Genomic DNA, 21588 nt, shown 5'->3' on the forward strand with positions numbered 1-21588 from the left:
TCACAACTGATCCACTGAATGGCTGACTCTGGCAAGCACTGTGAAAATCCCAGCATAATTTGCTCTGTGTGGGCCAACATCTTGCCTCTGGGAGACTGCATCACTTCTCTGCTGGATCGATTTGCTCTCAGGATCTTCGACTTCAACCCTCCCGGCTCAGAACATCGAACTCCCAGCAAAATCTTGAACTTCCGACGATTATCTTGCACTGCCACTGCAAGAACCCTCTTGGCCTGCGTCAGCTCTGCGTGAGCCCCTTCCTGGGTTGCGTAGGCCTCTGCGGTGCCTCTCTGATGCTACTGCTGCCTCTCTGCCTGGTACTCGTTAGCTCGAAACTCCCTTCCGATCCAAATCTCTAGTACTGCCCCTCTCATTGCAACTCAGATCACCTATTCGACTTTCTTAGCAAACCTCATCCCAGAAAAATTGAATTGATTGATCACTTGGTGTCTCTCTAATTGACCCTCAAGCCTCCTCTTATACTTTTCCTGTTGATGAATCAACGATTGAGATTAAGTCCCTAACCAACGACTAAGATTAAAACAGACTTGATCCTCGTCACTTAGAAGTTTCTCACCCATATTCTTATTAATACCCGTTAATATTTTTATTTTCCTAAGTTTAGATTTAAGAACCCATTAAAAATATTAATTATTTTAATAACTCATCATCCAAGTGGAATTTCTCCAAACGATTTCTGGGTCTTGGAGATCTCATGTGTTCTAGCCCCTCCACAAAATTTCTGAGCTAGAGCACATCTGATGCTACCCAAAATAAACACTCTCTCTTAGCGAGGAATGTGCTCTAGCAATACTTCTCAATAGAAGTATTACAATGATCCACTGCATTGGTCCTCTGTGCTGTTGATGCTTGGCCTGCTTCCCTTCATCCACTGCACTGCTACATCATGTACTGCTGCCCATGACTCTGCCACTGTCACTGCTACATTTGTACTGTAGCTCCCTCTCAAAATGCTGCATCATGTTGTCCATAAAATTGCCACTGTTAACCGCAGCACTGCAACTCAATTACTAAGAAGTAAATAACTGAAACTTCACCCAAAAAATGACATGCTGGTCAGTATGGATGCCTCGTGATGATGAAGCTACCTCTGTTGCTAATCTGTGCTGACCCTTTGTTGCTATTATGCTGCTGCAATCTACTCTGAACCTATTGCACTGCTACAACATCCATTGTGTTGCTTCAGACTTTGGCACTCTAGCTTTGCCATTGTGGCTCCATCACACCTCGCACCAACCGACACCCGTCATTTTGGTACTGTCATTAAGGGCTCCCGTAGCCATATGTGATCCAAGAGTTTGGGCACCTCAAGGATCCTGCCCCCTTGTAGTCCTCTCGTCTACAACTCTATGTCGCCTGACCTCTTCTCTATAGGTGTATGAGCACTCATGGCACACTTCTCATCATCATCCTCCTTGTCAGCCTTTTTTGGAGCAACCTTCGAGTCAGAAGCCTCTTCCTTGCCCTTCTTACGGGGGCACTAAGTGGCAAAATGTCCTAGTTCACCACACCTAAAGCATTTGACCTTGGTTATATCCCTTTTCTTCCTCTTTTGCTACCCTTGCTGTCCCGATAATGCGAGCGCTGCATCCTCCTCCTCGTCCTTCTTGACCCAGACTCGTTTGCCGCTACTTCTTGCCTTGGTCAACCTCCTGATCTCTTCCTGTTGAAGAGCTGCCCACATTTCCTCGCAATTGGGGAGAGAAGCTCTGCCCAAGATACTCTGGACAAATGTCTCCCAGTCTTCGGTGACTGCATTCAGGGAAGTCCTGACCATGAACTCAGGATCTGGTGTAGACCCCACAAAAGTCAACTGGTCTCGAATCCCTTGCAACCTGAGAAGGAAGGGATCGATCTCTTCTCCTTTTTGCATCTGGTACTGTCTCAGCTGATTCTCCAATAACATCTTTCGTTGAACGGAAGTCCCCTGGTACAAGGTGGTCAACGTTTCCCACATCTCCCTTGCTGTGTCCTTCTCGTCAATGTGTGGGACCACATGACCTTTGACCCCGTCTAGAATCATGCATTTATCCTTTGCCTGGGCCTCCTCGTACTTTTGTAGCGGATCAACATCGACAGGAACAACAACTACTTTCAAGGCATAGTCCTTCATGCGATGTTTGTCTAGGATTATTAGGATCCTGGCCTTCTAGATGACAAAATTGGATGCTCCATCCAATCTGTCTTGATCTCTCAGTCCATTGACTGCCATTTCTGCTTAAACAAGTGTAGAATAGGTTCTCTTCTCCCTCTCTTGTTGCTGCCCCAGCAAGACTCAGGTTTAGATTTATTTGGCGCTAGAAATCCTCTAAGGAACAAGCTGCTCTATACTCCCTCTGAGTCTTGATTTCCTTCACGGAAATCCTCTAGCCAAATGTCGAATCACTCCTCTCCAATCCTCCTTTGCTGCTGCAACCCGAATCTAGATTTCTTTGGCTAGAAATTTGTCAAGGCAGTGACTCCCTCTACCTCGGCTTTGTCTCCAGAGACATTGTTCTGCACCAACAACAACAACGTCCCACCAGCCCCAACGATTGAATCTGCTCTGCTCGTCAAGTCCCGACAACTGATTGATTTGAGCCTCTCAGGCTCTACACTGGCCCATAGAGCTGACGCAGTCATTGCGTGAGCTCCTCTCCGGTACTGCGTCACCCTCTATAGGCTCGAAATGCTGACGCAGGCACTGCGTGAGCCTCTGCATCACTTCTCTGGCTCTGTGTCACTCCTTTAGCTGCTCCTTTGCCTCTAAAACAACACTGTCACTCAGGACAACTGCTTCTCTGCAGCAAATTCATTAGATCTCCTGGCTGATGTCTTAAGTGTCTTATGATCTGCAATGCTCTGATAGCATGTGAAAAATTCTGAATATACACATCATAAATCCTACTGCAATCACTAGTTTATCATCTCCTACTTGTTATTACATTCAACAAGTTATTTAGTTTTTAAACAGTGATGAAAAACAATACTGCAGACTACACTGACATACAGATCATAAACTGAAATAGATATGAGACAAACACATAAGGGACACCGTTATTTTTTGACAAACGTCCTTGGAAAAACCCAAGGTAGGAAAACCGGTGTAGCATATGGAGGGTTTGTATTATTAAGCGAGCATAATTTGAGTACAACAAGTTGCCTCTCACACCGGCTAACCTTTCAGAGAAATATCGTCCACAAGAAATACATACGAGGGTTTACCTCATTCTCTAAGTCACAATTGATCCACTGAATGGATGACTGCAACAAGCACTGCGAAAATCCTAGCACAATCTGCTCTGTGTGGGCCAGCGTCTTGCCTATGGAAGACTATGTCACTTCTTTGCTGGATTGATTTTCTTTGAGGAGCTTCAACTTCATTCCCCCTGACTTAAAACATCGAACTCCCAACAAAATCTCGAACTTCCAATGATTGTCGCGCACTGCCACTGCAAGAACCCTCTTGGCCTGCGTCAGCTTTGTGTGAGCCCCTTCCTGGGCTGCGTAGGCCTCTGCGCTGCCTCTCTGATGCTACTGCTGCCTCTCTACCTGGTACTCGTTGGCTTAGAACTCCCTTCCGATCCAACTCTCTGCTACTGCCCCTCTCACTGCAACTCAGATCACCTATTCGATTTTCTCAGCAAACCTCGCCCCAGAAAAATCGAATTGACTGATCACTTGGTGTCTCTCCAACTGACCCTCAAGCCTCCTCTTATACTTTTCCTGTTGATGAATCAACGGCCGAGATTAAGTCCCTAATCAACGGCTAAGATTAGAACAGACTTGATCCTCGTCACTTAGAAGTTTCTCACGCATATTCTTATTAATACCCTTTAATATTTTTATTTTCCTAAATTTAGACTTCGGAACCCATTAAAAATATTAATTATTTTAATAACTCATCATCCGGGTGGAATTTCTCCAAATGATTTCTGGGTCTTGGAGATCTCATGTGTTCTAGCCTCTCCACAGAATTTTAGAGCTAGAGCACATCCGATGCTACCCAAAATCAACATGGCATGTGCATGAGATCAAGGCATGTGAATGATTTGAAATGAAGTGCTATGAGCATAAAAGAAATGGAAATGCTAGAAACTAGAAAGCTTGATCTTACTTTGAAAGAAAGGAAACAAAACTCAAATCCACACCATGCAAAGAATCCTCTCCCAAGAGAGAAACGGTTGGGATGCCAAGAGGATAATCCTCAAGCTCCGTCAAAGAAACTTTACTTATTATTAGATAAGAGGTCCTCCAAATAGAGAATGAGGGAACTTAACCTTGAGGAGAGTTTACAACTAGCTTCAACAAGCAAACACTCTTCCTCAAGGATTATCGATAAAACAAGAAAAGAAAGTACAAATGCTTATTATGACAATAGTACAATGAGGGGTCTTCAATGAGAGGACTCGCTTTCCTCAAGAAGGTACAAATTTTATGGCTCGATTTCTTAGTCTCCAAGAGGAACTCTTGCGCAAGAGGTGAAGAAAGAAGAAAGGTTATGAAGAAGGTGCTTGATAGATGAGAGAGTTTAGTGAGATCTCCTTGGTCTTCCAATCTTCACCTACAAAACTCCTTCAAGTGAATTTAGAACAACCCTTTCACTCCTTCAAATCTGCACAAGACATGAGGAAAAACAAAACAAAATCACATCACAATTTATCACAAGTAATGTACACTATAAAACAATTGCATGCAACAAGAGAAAGAAAGGATTTTCTCTCTTGCGCAAGCAAAGAAAGGCTAAGCCTTTCTACAAGCTCCCAAAGCTAGATAGTCAAGAAAAGCGAATGAGATTTGATGAAATAGAATTTAAAGTGATGTCTTTAGCGAAACTAAGGTAAGGAAACTCCCTTCTTAATCGTTGGATGAGCCCTGTGGAAATTACTTGGTATGGGTCCTTCCACCTTTGCTTCTTGAGAGTGGATTCATCCAACCAAAGACTTAACCCACGCTCAAACTTGTTTCAAACAATGTTAGATTTCTAGACACTCAAGAAAAGCATTAGCATTCACAAGGGATTTAATTGCACAATGAAGAGGGGGACTAGGGGTTCAACCAAAAACCCACTAGCGCTCCCAAAACTAGAGTGGTCCTTAAATCCAAAAATTGGTGCAAGAAAACTTACATAAATTAATCCAAATAGAAGGCAAGTGAAGCTAATCAAGATTAAAACCAATGTAGAAGCATTAATCACCAATATTCAAAACAATGTTACCTCACAACCATGGAAGGAGAACACCAAACCACATTGAACCCCCAAAGTCTTTCCTTATTTGCATAAAATAATTGAGTACAATTGTTTGCAGAGTTTCCTCAAGCACAATAGCTCGTCTAAAGATTGATATAATAGGAGCCCAATGGCTCAATTTATAGATAAATTGGAGAACATCCCAATGTGGAACCCCAACGCTACGTGGAGAATGGTGGAAATTGTTAAAATTTAGGTACCAGAGGACAAGTGGTTCCCTAAGGCTTTGATCTTTGGCTTAGGGAAGAATGTCCAAATTTATTTGTACTTTTCTCCTAAAGTGGCTTTATAAGTGGTAAAGCCAATTTAATTTAAAAGTGACTTTATAAGTGGTAAAGTTACATTCTAATTTAAAAGTGACTTTATAAGTGGTAAAGTTACATTTTAATTTAAAGGTGACTTTATTAAAGTCAATGAAGAATTATAAATTGAAAAAGTGACTATGGAAATAAAAGGCTAAGTGGGTTTTTATTTAAGTGGGTGAGTTAAAAAAAAAAAGTGAGAATTAAATACACATTTATTCTCATCCCTAGATCTAAATGAATCTCAACCATTAGAGCTTAGGGTAACCCAAAAGGTCATTTAGAGAGTAAAAGGAAAAGAAAAGAAAAAAAGATCAATTCATTCTTTCATGAGCATTTGGGAGAAAGAGAAGAGAGAGCAAGGAGAAAATTTCTGAGCAGTGAGGAAGTGAAGGAGAGTAGCAAGAAGACATTACAACAAATCTGGGCAGCAACATTTATTGGCATGCACCCCAAGGCAAAACCATACAGCAGGTGAAAGACACAAAAATCGAGGAAGAGGGACAACAGCAAGGGCACAAATTTCGAGGCATGCTATACAACATTTAATATTGTTTTATTGCTGGAAAAATTTCTGTTTTGGTTGTTTTGTGATTGGCATGATTTCCGAGGCAGAGTTCAAGAACCAAAATCGAGATAAGTTGTAATTTGTGGTTGCTAGGATTTTTACTGTGTATTTCAGTTTCTCTGTAAAAGCATTTTCAGAAATAAAGAAGAGCTCTCATACTGGTTTTCCCCAAGAGTTGTAGGCGGTTTTTCCAGGGTCACATTGACTAAAAATCACTGTGTTATTTTCTGTATGTGGCTGTCATAATTTCGCTGTGTTTTATTTCTGCAATTTCAGCAGTTCTGAAATCTCTAAATTTGTGTTTTCAGAAAATATTGTCATTTCCAGATTTTAGAAATTTTATCATGCTTGGATTTAAAACTAAATGGATGGAGTGATAAGGAAAACTGATAACCGGAGTGGGGGTTGAAATTCTTTATGGTATCAGAGCTTGGTTGGTTGAAAAGTGCAGTTTGGGACAACAAAGTGAAAATTATAGCAAGCTGATTTTTACACAAAAAACATAAACCTTTACCACATATTTGAAAATTTCAATTTTCTAGAACAGTGAAACATGTTTTTGGGTTTGAGAGTTGAAGATAGGTTGGATGGGCAGAACAAATACAATGCATGGAAGGAGAGAATCCAGAGCATCTTTGAGGAAGCAGAAGTTTGGGGCATTATGGTAAATACCACACAGAACCTAGTAGCAGTATCTGTTGACCCTGTAAAATTGGCAGAGTTCAACAAAAAGAATGCTAAGGCAAAAAGATTGATTCTGGAGGAGTCAAAGATCATGCCATTCCTCATGTGAGAGGAAAGACTTATGCACATGAAATGTGGAAAGCCTTGACCAGTGTTTACCAGAGCTCAAATGAAAACAGAAAAATGGTCCTAAAGGAGAAACTGAAGGCCACTAAAATGGCAAAGACTGACAGTGCTACAACATACCTCACAAAGATCACTTCAGTGAGAGATGAGATGGCAGCCGTAGGTGAGATCATTGCACCCACTAGGTTGGTGAGGATTGCTTTGAATGGTCTTCCCAAGACTTGGGAGAATTTTGTGGATGGAGTTGTTGAACGGGAAAACCTTCCTGATTGGGAGAGGTTGTGGGATGATTGCATTCAAAATGAAATCAGAAAGAACCATCTTGGGGCAGCCAAACAGGTGGAGGAGGATGACAATGTGGCATTGTTAGCAAGAGGCAAGAAGGGCAGAGCAAAGAAGCAAACTTCCAATAGTGGAGGCAAAGGCAAAGGCAAAGGCAAGCAGCAGAACAAGGAGAAGGACTATTCCAAAGTCAAATGTTGGAATTGTCAAAGGTTGGGACACTATGCTGTTGGGTGTCCGGAGAAGAAGAACAAGAAAGGGAGAGACAAACCCATGACAGCTTTTGCAGAGATAGAAAGCTTCTCAGAGAGCTTTGATCGGGAGTTTGGGTTCATAGCTTGTGAAACCACTAGTGCAGGATCACCTGCCATACAGGTTTAGAGGGAGTGTGCATTCCCCGTTACTAGCAGAGCATCTTCTAGCATTTGGTATATTGACAGTGGCGCTTCCCGCCACATGACAGGACTCAGAGAGTACTTCTCAGAGCTTTCAGAGGATGATACTGATATGGAGGTAGTACTTGGTGATGACAACATTGTTAGAGCAGTCGGCGTGGGGACATTGACATTTGATAGGGGACCCAAAGCTACCTTGAAAGTGGCAGATGTTCTATATGTACCTGGAGTAAAGAAGAACTTGATATCCGTCTAAGCACTTGAGGACAGAGGATATGATGTGTTGTTCAGCAGAGGGCAGGTGCTTATATATCCTAGGGGAACTCTAACTTCTTCAACTAGAGTGATTGGTGTGCGCCATGCCAAGGTGTACAAGTTCTCATTCCAACCCCTGATGGCATTGAGTAGTAGCACCCAAGACAGGACCGACAACAGATCTAGCAGTTCAGAGTTCTGTGAGATTTGGAACTGCTGGATGGGGCACATGTATCATGGGGCCTTCAGTACATTGTGAGAGATCACCACTGGCGTGCTAGATTTTAGTTCAGATCACCTTAATATATGCAGAGGATGTGCTATGGGGAAGTTTGCCAGATCCCCTTTTCCCAACAGTGACAACAGAGCGATCGAGATCCTTGACTTGATTCATACCGATGTGAGTGGTTGGATGTCTCATGTATCCTTGAGTGGCTATGAGTACTATGTTTTATTCATTGATGACCACTCCAGGAAGATCTGGATTTATTTCTTGAAGATCAAGAGTGAGGTCTTCAAGTGGTTTCAAGAGTTCAAAGCTCTTGTGGAGACCCAGAGAGGTAGGAAGATCAAGGTCCTCAGGCCGAACAATGGAGAGGAGTATACCCTTGGTGAGTTTGTTGATTTTTATGCTGAGGCAGGCATTAGAAGGGAGTTCATAGTTCCTTACAACCCCCAGCAGAATGGGGTTGTGGAGAGAAAAAATAGATCCATTGTAGGGGCTGCCAAAGCCATGCTTCATGATCAGGGGTTACCTTTATTTTTGTGGGCAGAGGCCTACAACACTGCTGTGTACTTGTAGAACAACAATTTACATCGTGCCTTGGGGAATGTGACTCCGGAGGAGGCTTTTTCTGTGAAGAAGCCTGATGTTGGGCACTTTCGTATCTTTGGGTGCGTTACATATTCCTATGTCCCCAAGGAGAACAAGACCAAGCTAGAGCCCACTGCAGACAAGGGCATCTTTGTGGTTTATAGCGAGACCTCGAAAGCTTATCGGATTTATATTCCTGCATAGAAGAAAGTGGTTGTCAGGCGGGATGTGAAGTTCAAGGACTAGAGAGCTTTCAGGAGGTCACGGGAGTTAGAGTATCCAGAGTCACCAGTCCCTCAGGAGCTGTTGAGTCAGTCACAGGGATCAAGTGGTCAGGGATTAGGAGGTACATTGATTACAATGTCAGGTCCATCAGTGAGCAATGGCTCTCAGTGTCAGGTGGGTGGTTTTTCGGGCATCATACAGGGTTGTCTACAAAGCAGTTCACAGGGTGGTCCACTAGTGGACAATTCGCACAGTACTTCAGCATCTATAGGCACAGATTCAGGGATGAGGTTAGTTGGCAGGCTTTCAGGAGTTCAGGCTTCTGATGATGATGATGATTCTTTCACTCCGATGGGAGAAGTATGGTCAGGGAAGAGGAAGCCCAATTGGCTTCAAGATACCTTGTGCGAGGCAACATCAGTTGCTGGGCCAAAGAGACAGTTAGAGAGAGTAAACCACCTGAGCGGTTCTGTAGTTACATGGCATTAGTAACAAGCATTGTTGACTCCGAGCCTTATAGTTATGAGGAGGCAGCCAACCAACAGGTTTGGAGAGAGGCCATGATGGAGGAGTATTCTTGTATTATGAAGAATGATGTTTGGGAGGTGGTGCCGAGGCCTGAAGGTAAATCAGTTGTTACTTCCAGATGGCTCTACAAGATAAAGCATACTGCAGATGACAACATCGAGAAGTTCAAGGCTCGATTTGTGGCGAGAGGGTTCTCACAGGTAGAGGGAGTTAACTATGAGGAGACCTTCGCTCCTGCAGCTCGGTATACATGTATTCGCTCCATTATATCGATTGCAGCAGAGATGGGTTGGAAGATCCACCAAATGGATGTGAAGACCACATTTCTCAATGGCTTCATTCAAGAGGAGGTTTATATTGAGCAGCCGCAGGGCTTTGAGGTGCATGGGAAGGAGTCCCATGTATGCAGATTGAAAAAGGCACTTTATGGCCTGAAGCAAGCTCCTAGAGCTTGGTACTCTAGGATTTATACATACTTGCAGCAGTTGGGTTTCACAAAGAGTGAGGCTGATCCAAACCTATACTTCATTGTGGTGGGTGAGGAGCCTCTCATTCTGGTGTTGTATGTTGATGACTTGATCATCACTAGTGCAGAGAGATTCATTGAGGGCTGCAAGAGAGATCTTGCTTCAGAGTTTGAGATGAAGGATATCAGCTTGATGAATTATTTCCTGGGATTGGAGGTGTGGCAAGAGGGGCATTTCTTCCTGGGACAAGGGAAGTACATTGTGGATATTCTTAGCAGATTTCACATGGAGGACTGCAAACCCATGTCTACACCTATGATCACTAACTGGAAGAAGCTTCACGCTTCTGATTCCGAGTTGGTGGATCCTACTCTATACAGACAACTGATTGGTAAATTGATGTATTTGGTCAACACTCGACCAGATATATGTTTTGCAGTTAACACTATGAGTCAGTTCATGTGTGAGCCCAGGAGAGTGCACTGGGTGGCTGCAAAACACATTCTTCGTTACTTGCAGGGGACTATGGATTTTGGTCTAGATTATAGACAGGGTGATGGAGTGAGACTGGCAGGGTACACGGATTCAGATTGGGTAGGTTGTGCTTTAGATAGGAAGAGTACTTCCGGGTGCTGTTTTGGGTTGGGTTCGACAGTTGTGTCATGGATCAGTCGAAAACAACAGTCAGTTGCATTGAGCTCAACTGAGGCAGAGTATATGGCTGCTAGTTTGGCTAGTTGTGAGGCCATATGGCTTTGCAAAATCTTGTTTGGTCTATTTGGTCAGGCATTGAGACCTTCAGTAATTTACTGTGATAATCAGAGTTGCATAAAACTCACGGAGAATCCAGTTTTTCATGACAGGTCAAAGCATATTGAGATCAAGTATCACTTCGTTAGAGACTATGTCCAAAAGGGAGCTGTCAAGCTTGAGTACATTTCCACGAATGAGCATGTTGCGGACATTTTCACCAAAGCCTTACCACGGGGCAAGCATGTCTACTTCAGAGACAAGATGGGAGTGGTGAGGAACACTTTCCTCGGTAAGAGGGAGTGTTAAAATTTGGATACCAGAGGACAAGTGGTTCCCCAAGGCTCTGATCTTTGGCCTAGGGAAAATTGTCCAAATTTATTTGTACTTTTCTCCTAAAGTGACTTTATAAGTGGTAAAGTCAATTTAATTTAAAAGTGACTTGATAAGTGGTAAAGTTACATTCTAATTTAAAATTGACTTTATAAGTGGTAAAGTTACATTCTAATTTAAAGGTGACTTTATTAAAGTCAATGAAGAATTAGAAAGTGAAAAAGTGACTATGAAAATAAAAGGCTAAGTGGGTCTTTATTTAGGTGAGTGAGTTAAAAAATAGAAAGTGAGAATTAAATGCACATTTATTCTCATCCCTAGATCTAAATAAATCTCAACCATTAGATCTTAGGGTAACCCAAAAGGTCATTTTGAGAGTAAAAGGAGAAAAGAAGAAGAAAAAGATCAATTCATTCTTTCATGAGCATTTGAGAGAAAGAGAAGAGAGTGCAAGGAGAAAATTTTTGAGCAGTGAGGAAGTGAAGGAGAGCAGCAAGAAGACATTTCAACAAATCTAGGTAGCAACATTTATTGGCATGTATCCCAAGGCAAAACCGTACAACAAGAGAAAGAGGGACAACAACAAGGGCACAAATTTCGAGGCAAATTTGGGCATGATTTTCGAGGCAGCCATACTGTTGAAATCCGTACTGTCCGTAGATAAGCTTCTGGGCATGATTTTTGAGGCATGCTGTACAATATTTAATGCTGTTTTATCGCTAGAAAAATTTCTATTTTGGCTGTTTGCTGATTGACACGATTTTCGAGGCAGAGTTCAAGCACGAAAATCGAGATAAGTTGTAATTTGTGGTTGTTGGAATTTTCACTGTGTATTTCAATTTCTCTGTAAAAGCATTTTCAGAAATAAAGAAGAGCTCTCAAACTGGTTTTCCCCAAGAGTTGTAGGGGGTTTTTCCAGGGTCACATTGACCAAAAATCACTGTGTTATTTTCTGTGTGTGGCTGTCATAATTTTGTTGTGTTTTATTTCTGCAATTTCAGCAGTTGTGAAATCTCTAAATTTGTGTTTTCAGAAAATATTGTCATTTCCAGATTTTAGAATTTTTATCATGCTTGGATTTAAAACTAAATGCATGGAGTGATGGGGAAAACTGATAAACGGAGTGGGGGTTGAAATTCTTCAGAAATCACAAGGCAAACACGAATTTGCTATGTGTAGCTCCAATGCCAAGTGTAAAAATCGATTTCTGGCAAGTGGACAACGTTTTTCTTGAGCTGAACAAAATACCCATGTGCCAATTTCGTTTTCCCTGCTGTAGATACCAAGTGTGATGAATGGTGGGTGAAAGGGGGAGAAATCCCCACGAAATCCTCTCCAAACATGTCACAAATCCCTGTTGTGAAGACACCACCACAAATTGAGGCCAATTTGCCATGCGTAGAAGATGCCAAGACTATTGTGCGTGTAGTTGATCTGCTGTTGCGTGGATGTGGAGAGGAGCTGTTGCGTACAAGTGGTAAGGTTTCGTAGAATCTTATGGAGACATATCTCCTAAAGTTTCTCAACAAATATTTCACGATATATCCAACTATGCGTTAATACTTGAAAGAAAATCAATTTGCCAAATATGCAATGCGTACCCCCAAATCTGGCCCACACTTGGATTTCCCCATATGCTTCAATTCTTAATGACGTGTAATGCCAACTCATTCTCCAACACTTGTCTTTGACTTGAGATTAATTTCCAAGTCATTTCCACATCGTTATTGCATGTGGGAATTTTTATATTTCTCAATTTCTTTATTTTCTGGCTAATTTATTTCTCATTTTCCCACTAACTTAGGAAAAAGTGGGTTTTGAGGGTAAATAAGTAATTTTTCACCTCTCAAAGTGTTTCTTAGTGGAAAGTTGAGGTGTAGAGGTCTAATTTTGATTACACATACCCCCTACAACTTCTCTAGACATCACTTATTACAATTTATATAAAAAATTTATTAAAAATCCTGTCCAACGGGAAATTTTTAAGAATTAAAAAGATGATCCCTAAACCTAATAAAATTCCATGAAATTTTACAAGTGATCTAACATGGTAATATACATTGACTCTAGACACTAGGACTCACCTAAGGCCTTACCATCAAGCCGCACTCTAGCTTTGGGGGTATATCTGGGAGAAAAAACTCAATTAATTATTAAGTGTTGAAAAACACAAATAATTAATTAAGTAAAAAAAACTCCCTAGAGTGAACTCACTTGATAGCAAAGTCCTAAGCTACCTAGGCCTATTACATGGCTTTATTCATCATGTTAGCATCACATTTACAGGATCCATGCAGGGCTACGAAATCCTGAGTATAAAAATGGAGAGAAGAAAGGGGCTTAGAAGCCCTGATGAAATCTAGAACCATGAATGATCTGAAAGTGTAGGAATGCTCTGAAATATCCTTGGGCATGGAGTCTTCGAAAAGTTTTCAAGTGCAACTTTAGTGGTCAACAGGTTGGATACTCTGAAGACAAGAAGAGCACTTCTTGATGCTGTTTTAGCCTGGATATCATGGATGAGTATGATGCAGACCTCTGTTGCACTTAGCATGACTGAAGCTGAGTATACAATGATTGTTTAACCTATTGTGAAGTAGTTTGGCTTCGAAAGTTGTTTGATGGTTTGTTTGATCGGGTGTTGGAATTGACCATGATATTGTGACAATCAAGGTTGTGTGAAGTTGTTTGGGAATTTGCTTTTTCATGACAGGTCAAAGCACATTGAGATCAAGTGTCACTATATCCTGGATGTTGTCCAAAGAGGAGCTGTGTGTTGATTTCTAATAGCATCGGATGTGCTCTAAATCTCAAATTTTGCAGTGAGGCTTGGGCACATGTATTCCAAAGAACCCAGAAAGCGTTTTGGGAAATTCCACTCGGAGACAGTTTTATTAAAATAATTAATTATTTTTAATGGGATCCTAAGTCTAAACTTAGGAAATTAAAATAATTAATGGGTATTAATCTAACTGTGTGTGTGATTTCTAGAAGAAGATGAGGATCAAGCATAAATGATCTTATCCATTGATTAGCTTCTAATCTAGGCCGTTGAATGTCAACGAGGAGATTATTTAAGGAAGCTTGAGGGTCATTTGGAAAACACAGGGAGAGTTGATGAGTCAGATCGAATTGCTGAAGCTAGAGGCAACACAGTAATTTGTAGTGATCACGCAGAGAGGGGCAGCAGGAGTTTTGGCTGGAGGATCTTCTCCGAAGCCAAGAATGCTTAGCAAAGAGGCAGAGAGACACACAAAGGAGGTAGCGCAGAGGCCAGAGAGGGCGATGCAGAGCGAGGAAGGGCTCACACAGGCCCCACATAGAGCAGCGCAGAGGCCTCCACACAGAAGTTCGAGATTTGTTGGGAAGCTGATGTTTATGAGCTGAGAGGGTTGGAAAAGGGTTTCGAAGGCAAATCGATTCTCAATGGAGTTGACGTAGGGCTTTAGAGTTTGACGCAGGGCCCATCGGTCAGTTGCCGCCTGTGACCAGTCTGAATTTCAGTAATGAAACATCCCTAGGAACATTCATTCATTATACATGGCCCATTATTGAAGCAACACTATCCAGAAACAAAATTTCCACAACTTTGCATAAATGGATGCAACAAATTAGCCCTAGTATAGCGAAATCCTAACAACAATGTATATGACAAAAATAGAAAGAAAGAATAACATTAAATTGCACTTACATGTATAAGAATATATCCAACCATCCAAAATTTGCCATTCAAGAAGCTCCAAGACATGAGAAAATAATCCAAACATCATAATTCATTCCATGCTCCAAAATTTTGTCCTTCAAGAAAGATAGCGAAAATCTATAAAGAGATACAAGTCCGAATCCAAGTGATGATGCTAAAATGAGATCACATCACTTGTATTTATACATGTCCAAATGAATTCGATTTGCCTAATGAGGCCTAATACAACCCCTAAAATAAAATAATGTGCAAAATAACTAACTTTTGGTGACAAGCCCACCAAACTAGCTCATAATCAAAAGAATAAGCCTCTCAAGAGGTCGAATGATCAATAATACATGTTGTTGGGCCCTAGAAGAGGCTTGATAAAGTCCATAGGTGCTAAATTGTGAAATGGGACTCCCAAAAGTAGTGGACAAGGGGTTGGCCCCTTCTTCTCCAAATAGTAACCCTGTGGTGGGCTTGATGAAGTCCATAGGTGCCAAATTGTGAAATGGGACTCCCAAAAGTAGTGGACAAGGGGTTGACCCCTTGTTCTCCAAATAGTAAACTTGTGGTGCTCTTCATGGTGTGGGGGGCACACAAGTGTCCTCATGGGTCTCCAAATAGATCAAAGATGCCTGTAGACCATCTACAAGGGCTCGAATGATGGTGTAAGTGATGCCACATCATCATACAGGTCCTGGGTCATATGCGAAGTGTATGATATAATTGTGGCGCTGGCTGGGCATGGTGAACTAGGTGCATCTTCCTCGTCCAATAGGTTAATCTTGAGCAAGTTATGAATATCTATGGGGATCCATGGAATGTTATCTAATGTTGTGGAGGCCCATGGTTCTCTAGACCCACCCTACATATGCCAATGTAGCCCTCTGGAGGGTTAGGACCCCATATAGGGAGACCAAACCCAAAATCGAGACCATCTGCAATCCTGCATAAGATCCAATGCGTCCCCGTACCTTCTAGCATATAAGTCATTAAAGCAATCAATTAAAAGAATTTACAAACCATGAAAAACAAGTGGGCACTTCATAATGGCATGCCCTTCCATATTGGGCTTTAGCATGTGCTAATGTCTCCAAGCTCCAAAGGGGGTTAACCAATCATCCTATTAGGTGGTTTCTGTTTCCAGAGGGGGTGATATGTCCATGGTACATCCTCCAAATGGTGGCGGCATGTGATACAATGATGGAATAGAGTAGGGGATGAAGGGGAACAACCTGGGTCACATGCGAAGGTACAAGAGTAGCCAATAAAAAGGAAGCCCACACTTGGGTAAATGATGTGTAGGGGGGAGCATTCGTGGTACATGAGTTACCCCGGCCTTCATTTTTCCACCCTTCTTTGTATGCCTTTTTCCTTTTATGTTTTTTTTTGGTTAACTGCTCAAGGCTCAAGGGAATGAGAGCATGATGTATAAAGTACAGCAGTGGATACCCCCTTTTAAGGTAGGGCAATTCATCGCCCACTAGGGGTTGGGACAATCATGGGTTCCTGAATGATAAAGGAGACTTGTCTAGGGCCTCTAGGAATGAGGGTGATGGCCATGGAATGGGTAGAGCTCATGTAATGGCTTTTGCCCACGTGCTAAATGTTTTTGTCCCAACCATATTTTGTATTTTTGGTACAATTTCCTGTTGAATGTGGCCAATTATGCTTTTTCTTTTCAACTTCATCAACCTCCTGGGGCATCATCATTTAAGGTCCGACCCAAGATGTGGGCAAGGGGAGGGGGTGGTTGACCCTATGTGGACCCAAGAGAAGAATGTGGACCCAGGTGGGAGAAGTGATGAAAAGGGTTATAATGAGCGGAAGGGGGGTGATATATGTGAATTGGGGAGCGGGACCACACATCCAAAATTAGGGTTTCCCATGTAATACCATCCCAGAAACCCAAAGGCTAGTAAAAGAGATCCCACGGGACTAGGGTTCAAGGTTAACATCCCAAAAGAGACCTAGGGGACAAGAGCACAGACCTAGTCCACTCTTTCCGCCGAATCCCCCCATTATTCCATGCCCAAGAGTTTCCATGATAAGTAAACTAAAATACTCAATTACTAATGACAAGGCATACCTTTAGGCTTGGGAGGCCCACCTTCAAACATACGATCATGACAGATGGGTGAGGGATCACATGGCTGGCTCAGGTGGTGGAGAAATGGCACAACGAGCTAGTTGGTGGCTGCTGGCTGTCGGTTGAGGACCATCATGGAGAAATTTTTTCTCCTAGGGATGTCACCCACAAAGTGGTGGGTAACACTCACCTTGCGAGCTAATTCTTTGTTTAGCTGTCCCTAGGGTCTATTCCTATATCAAAAGTTTCTATACTCGTTGAAGGTGATAGTTGCTCGAGTATTTTCTTCCAATTTTGCATAATCCTGAATGTAATTGTTAAGGAGTTGATTTGGCTCCACTGCTTCTTAGGTTGCTGGCACATGATTATCTGTGAATTGTGGTAGAAGTGGCGACTGCTCCTTTTCCTGTTTGCTTAGTTGTTGGGCGGACTAGGATTATGGTTTCCACTCCCCTTCATGGTAGTTCTATTGGTGGCAGTGACATTTGGCTGTCCTGTGAGGTGAGTGATCAACATTGCGATTTGTTGCTGCCCTTGGGTCAATACCTGTGCTATCTGTTGCTGCCCTTGAATCATTTGTTGCCCTTGATGATGCAACTGTTGATGCATCTGTTGCTGTCCTTGTATCAATTCCTGAAGTAGAATACCAGGGTCATGTTCTCCCTGACCTGTTCTGTCTCCCATGGCAGAACGATGGTTATTCTTTTTTTCCTTACAATGACGTTGCTTGTATACATATGAAGCATACAAAACTCATGTACTCACAACTAGCAGGATGTTATGTGCTTTGATACCACTGTAATGATAAAGTGAAATTCTACCCTAGTTTTTTGCCCTAATTTCTCTTCAAATGGTTTGGTCCACAATAAATTCCAGACATTGAACACAACCAAAATACTTGCAATGCAAAAATAATGATGTAACAATAATTTTCCACGATCAAATAGCAATGTATTCAATATCCAGATTACAGTTAGACTAGCAATTTCAACAGTATTTCAATGGAGAACATTCAGTTTAACAATTAGTGGAGAACATCCACAACTAAACCCTGATCAATTCAAGACTTATAATTCACTGCCCGTATGCCAAACTTCTATGATAATATAATGTCCAAACTTAACGTTTGCTTCATGGGCCCTACATTCGATTGCGTTGTGGTCGATCTAGGTCTTGACGACAAGACAAAATTCTGGGCTGCCAAAGGTGCCCCATGACACTAGCTCAATTGCATACTTTTCAAACGTAGGCAACCGTGGTCCCCACAAAAACTGTCCATGTCACTGCTGGTTTATTCGAGCTACTACGACAGGCTCCCGACTGTTCGCATTTCCACAGATCCATTACGATGAGATTCCACAAACCCACCAATCGATTTTCTTCTGCTTCAATCCTTTAACACCTATAATGGTGACTAGGGTTATGATTCTGTAACTATGATCTGCAACAGTCTTCACTTTAGGAATTCGTTGGCAAATGGAATGTTGCTATCTCCAGGCTGTCTTCTTCAAGTGATGCCAAAACCCAAAATTTCGCTCTGATGCAGATCACAAGAGATTACAATGCTTTAGTTGCTTCACTGTTTTTCTTTGATTATAACCAAAACCCAGGATTTTGATTCCCAATCAAGAACCCTTATGCCCAAACAGAAAAGAAGATCTTTCGCTGTCTTCTAGAGACTCTTGTACCAAATCAATTATTCAAGAATCAGTCGCCTAAGATAGGACTGTGCTATACAAAGAGAAAAGATAGAAGTGGTCTACTAGAATGGGATCTTTCACCACCGAAATTGACAAAAAGGAGAGGGGTCTTAAAACCCTCAGAGCTAATGCTCAAGAAACCAATAAGATGATCCACAATTGATGATCCAAATGAATTCAATCCTCCTTTATTTATAGACTTCCTTGAGGGGCTTCATCTTCTTAATTGGTTGAGTGTATCTTACTCAAAACCCTAGTTGACCCAAAACTTGCCCAATAGTGGGTATTTTGGGTTCTTATCCCCTTTATAAAGGACTATAGCCTACGGGGACGAATAGGCTACTAAGTCCATTCATCCTCAATTCGTGGAGGACATTACATTTGTGCCATATTGATAACCTAGAGACCCAAGGGAAAATGACCCTCTTGTTTTGTGCTTTCAAAGCTTATCTAACATCATTTTTGAAGGTTCAAAGGTGTCTTCACAATTCTGAAAATTATGTTACAGAATAATCAGGTTGTTTCTAACCCTTTAAGGCCCTAGTTTCATTTTCAAAGTGTTTAACTACATATTATCAATATTTGGAAGTGTTTTAAGCTGCCCTAAGTGCTACAAAAGGTTTTGTTTTGATTAGGGCATTTTCCAATTTTGACCCTATGGGGATTGGATCCCCTTTCATGCAAGTTTGGATCAGATTGTTGTGGTTTACCATTTACTTGCATTCTTATCATAACTAGGCTGTGCCTTCACTCACATTTTAGTGCCCAAGCTCAAGCACCCAAGGATCCATCATTCTAGCATGTTTCCACTTCTAGGTTGCTTTAAAGCAGTGTTGCACTAATCGCCAAAAAATCGCAATAAAGGTTTTTCAAAAAGAAGATAAAATCGGGGTTTTTTTTTGTTGATTTTTATGAAAAAATAGTGGGAATATATATATATATATATATATATATATATATATATATATATATATATATATATATATCTATCTATTTTTTTTTTTTTTTTTGAGGAGGAGGAGGTGACCCAAGCTAACCCTGTCACAAGTAGAGGACGTGGTCTACCTCCTGTAGCTCCTAGTTCTTCAACTTCTAGAGCACAACAGAGTCTACTGCCAACTCCACCGACATCTACATCTAGAGGGGCAAAGGAAATCAGTAGTATTAGACTTTAGTTATTTGGTTCATTTCATTGTATATGACATTATGACTCATGATATGAGATACATTATTATATTTTTTGTTGATATTTTGAGGCTGAGTTGGGAGTCATGAGTCAAGACTTACTATTCAGGACATGATTCACTGTTATGTGTGATGTGGCACTAGAAATGATATTAAACATCTTATATATTAGTTCTTTTATCATATTTATGTGTCAATGTATTTATTTTATGTTGTAGATGCTTTAGATATTAAAAAAATTGCAAAAAAATGAATATTTTTGTATCTTACGGTTTTTCCCGATTTTACCGATTTTTTTTCCCGATTTTTACAATTTTTTCCGATTTTTTCCCCACGCTGATAATATCCCGATAACGATTAGTGCAACATTGCTTTAAAGACACTCCAATCTGGTATTTATGTGTTTTCTGGTTACTTTGAAGATCTGGAAGTATAGGATAGAAGTAATTTTCTCGAAATCAGGTCATAGATCAAGTGGCGACCAAGGACAAATCATCTCACTTGATGTATGTACCCTTCCCTTGTTAGAAAATCATAAAGGCAGAAAGATTTTCTTATCTTGATAATTACTTGTGATATGTAGTTATCTTCTTAAGGTGTTCTTTAATTTCTAAATGTCTTCTTATCATCAAGCAACTACCAAAACATAAACATGAAGATCAAGGACACAGGATGTAGGCTCTCAGCCAGGGCAAAACCCCTCTCCTAGGGGAAAAACCCAAAATTCTCTTCTCTTCCTTTAGAACCAAATCAAATGAGACAACCAAGACCCTTTGACCAAGACAAAGACCTCCTCCAATCCACCAAGTCAGCCTCCCAACTATTCTTTCTTAATCAAGATGAAGATGCCCAAATCAACAAGCCTTTTAGCCATGCAAAGTCAACACAAGTCAAGGTAATTCTGCTTCAAAACAAAGTCTCGGCCTTCTTTCCTTTCTCTGCAATTTCAGCCTGCACCTTCAGCCCTACAACTCGCACTGCAGCTTCAGATTCCTTTGCATGTGTGGCAGAAACTAGGCAGAATTTTGGTTCCTTTCTTCTTTGCTTGGATTTCCTCTTTCTTGCAATGTTAAGACCTTCTTTCCTTAGCTTCCTTGCACTTCTTTTTCACTTCAGATTGCAGATCGAACTTCTTGCTTGCTTGGATGATCAAATAGGTCAAATTGCACTTCTTTATATACCCTTTTGGTGTGGTCGAATTCCCTTTATGAGGCCGACTTGAAGGAAGGGCAGGCCGACTTGGTGGAGGAGGCTTACATGACTAAAATACATCAAAATAATTTTTCTTTCTTTGACACAAAAAGCCCAAGAAGGGTCTATTACATGATGACAAAGACAATGACTCATGACACAAACCCTAGAAGCACACAATGGGTGCTTTGACCTAGAAATATAATAAATTGAACATGAAACCCATGCTTATAAAAATATTTTTCTTTTGATCTTTACAATAATTTTTCTGTTTCTTTCTTTTGACAAATACATAAGAATTACATCATGTCACGAGCTAGACAACAATTATGAAGACCGATACTAGTTACATTTCTCAAAATCCCTCAATCTTGAGCATTAAAGGTAACCATTTATTGCGTATTTTGAGTGAGCCTTGCATGCTGGTTTCTATTTTTTGCTGTGATCATTCATATATCAGACCTAATATTTTGTTTCAGTTAACTCCTAACCTTCATCATACTTAGTGTCTATAGGCATTGGTCTTTTAGGGTTGTTGGTGAAGTGTGTGTAGATTGGGATACCCCCATGGCATTGTAGGAGTTGGCCTAAAGTGAGATGAGACAATGGGTGAATTTTTTGTGCGCATACCACTTAACGCATTGACTGAACTTTGTCAATGTTGCTAATCTGGCTGGTAACATGTTGCATATGCGAAATGCTTCTCTTTTTATAGGTTCTTTCCTCAACTGCTTTCTAATAGAATATTATAAAGA

The 21588-nt window shown here is 41.1% G+C and overlaps 1 protein-coding gene across 1 annotated transcript in view; it reads left to right on the top strand.

Annotated features, from left to right (window-relative positions):
* Positions 1-21588, top strand: part of LOC149155049 (uncharacterized) — a 235731-nt gene that overhangs the window by 154641 nt on the left and 59502 nt on the right. The window lies entirely within an intron of this gene.

Source organism: Pinus tabuliformis, chromosome 9 (assembly GCF_031772625.1).
Source record: "Pinus tabuliformis cultivar Carrire ecotype Pingquan chromosome 9, CPIR1, whole genome shotgun sequence".
In the NCBI taxonomy this organism is placed as follows: domain Eukaryota; kingdom Viridiplantae; phylum Streptophyta; class Pinopsida; order Pinales; family Pinaceae; genus Pinus; species Pinus tabuliformis.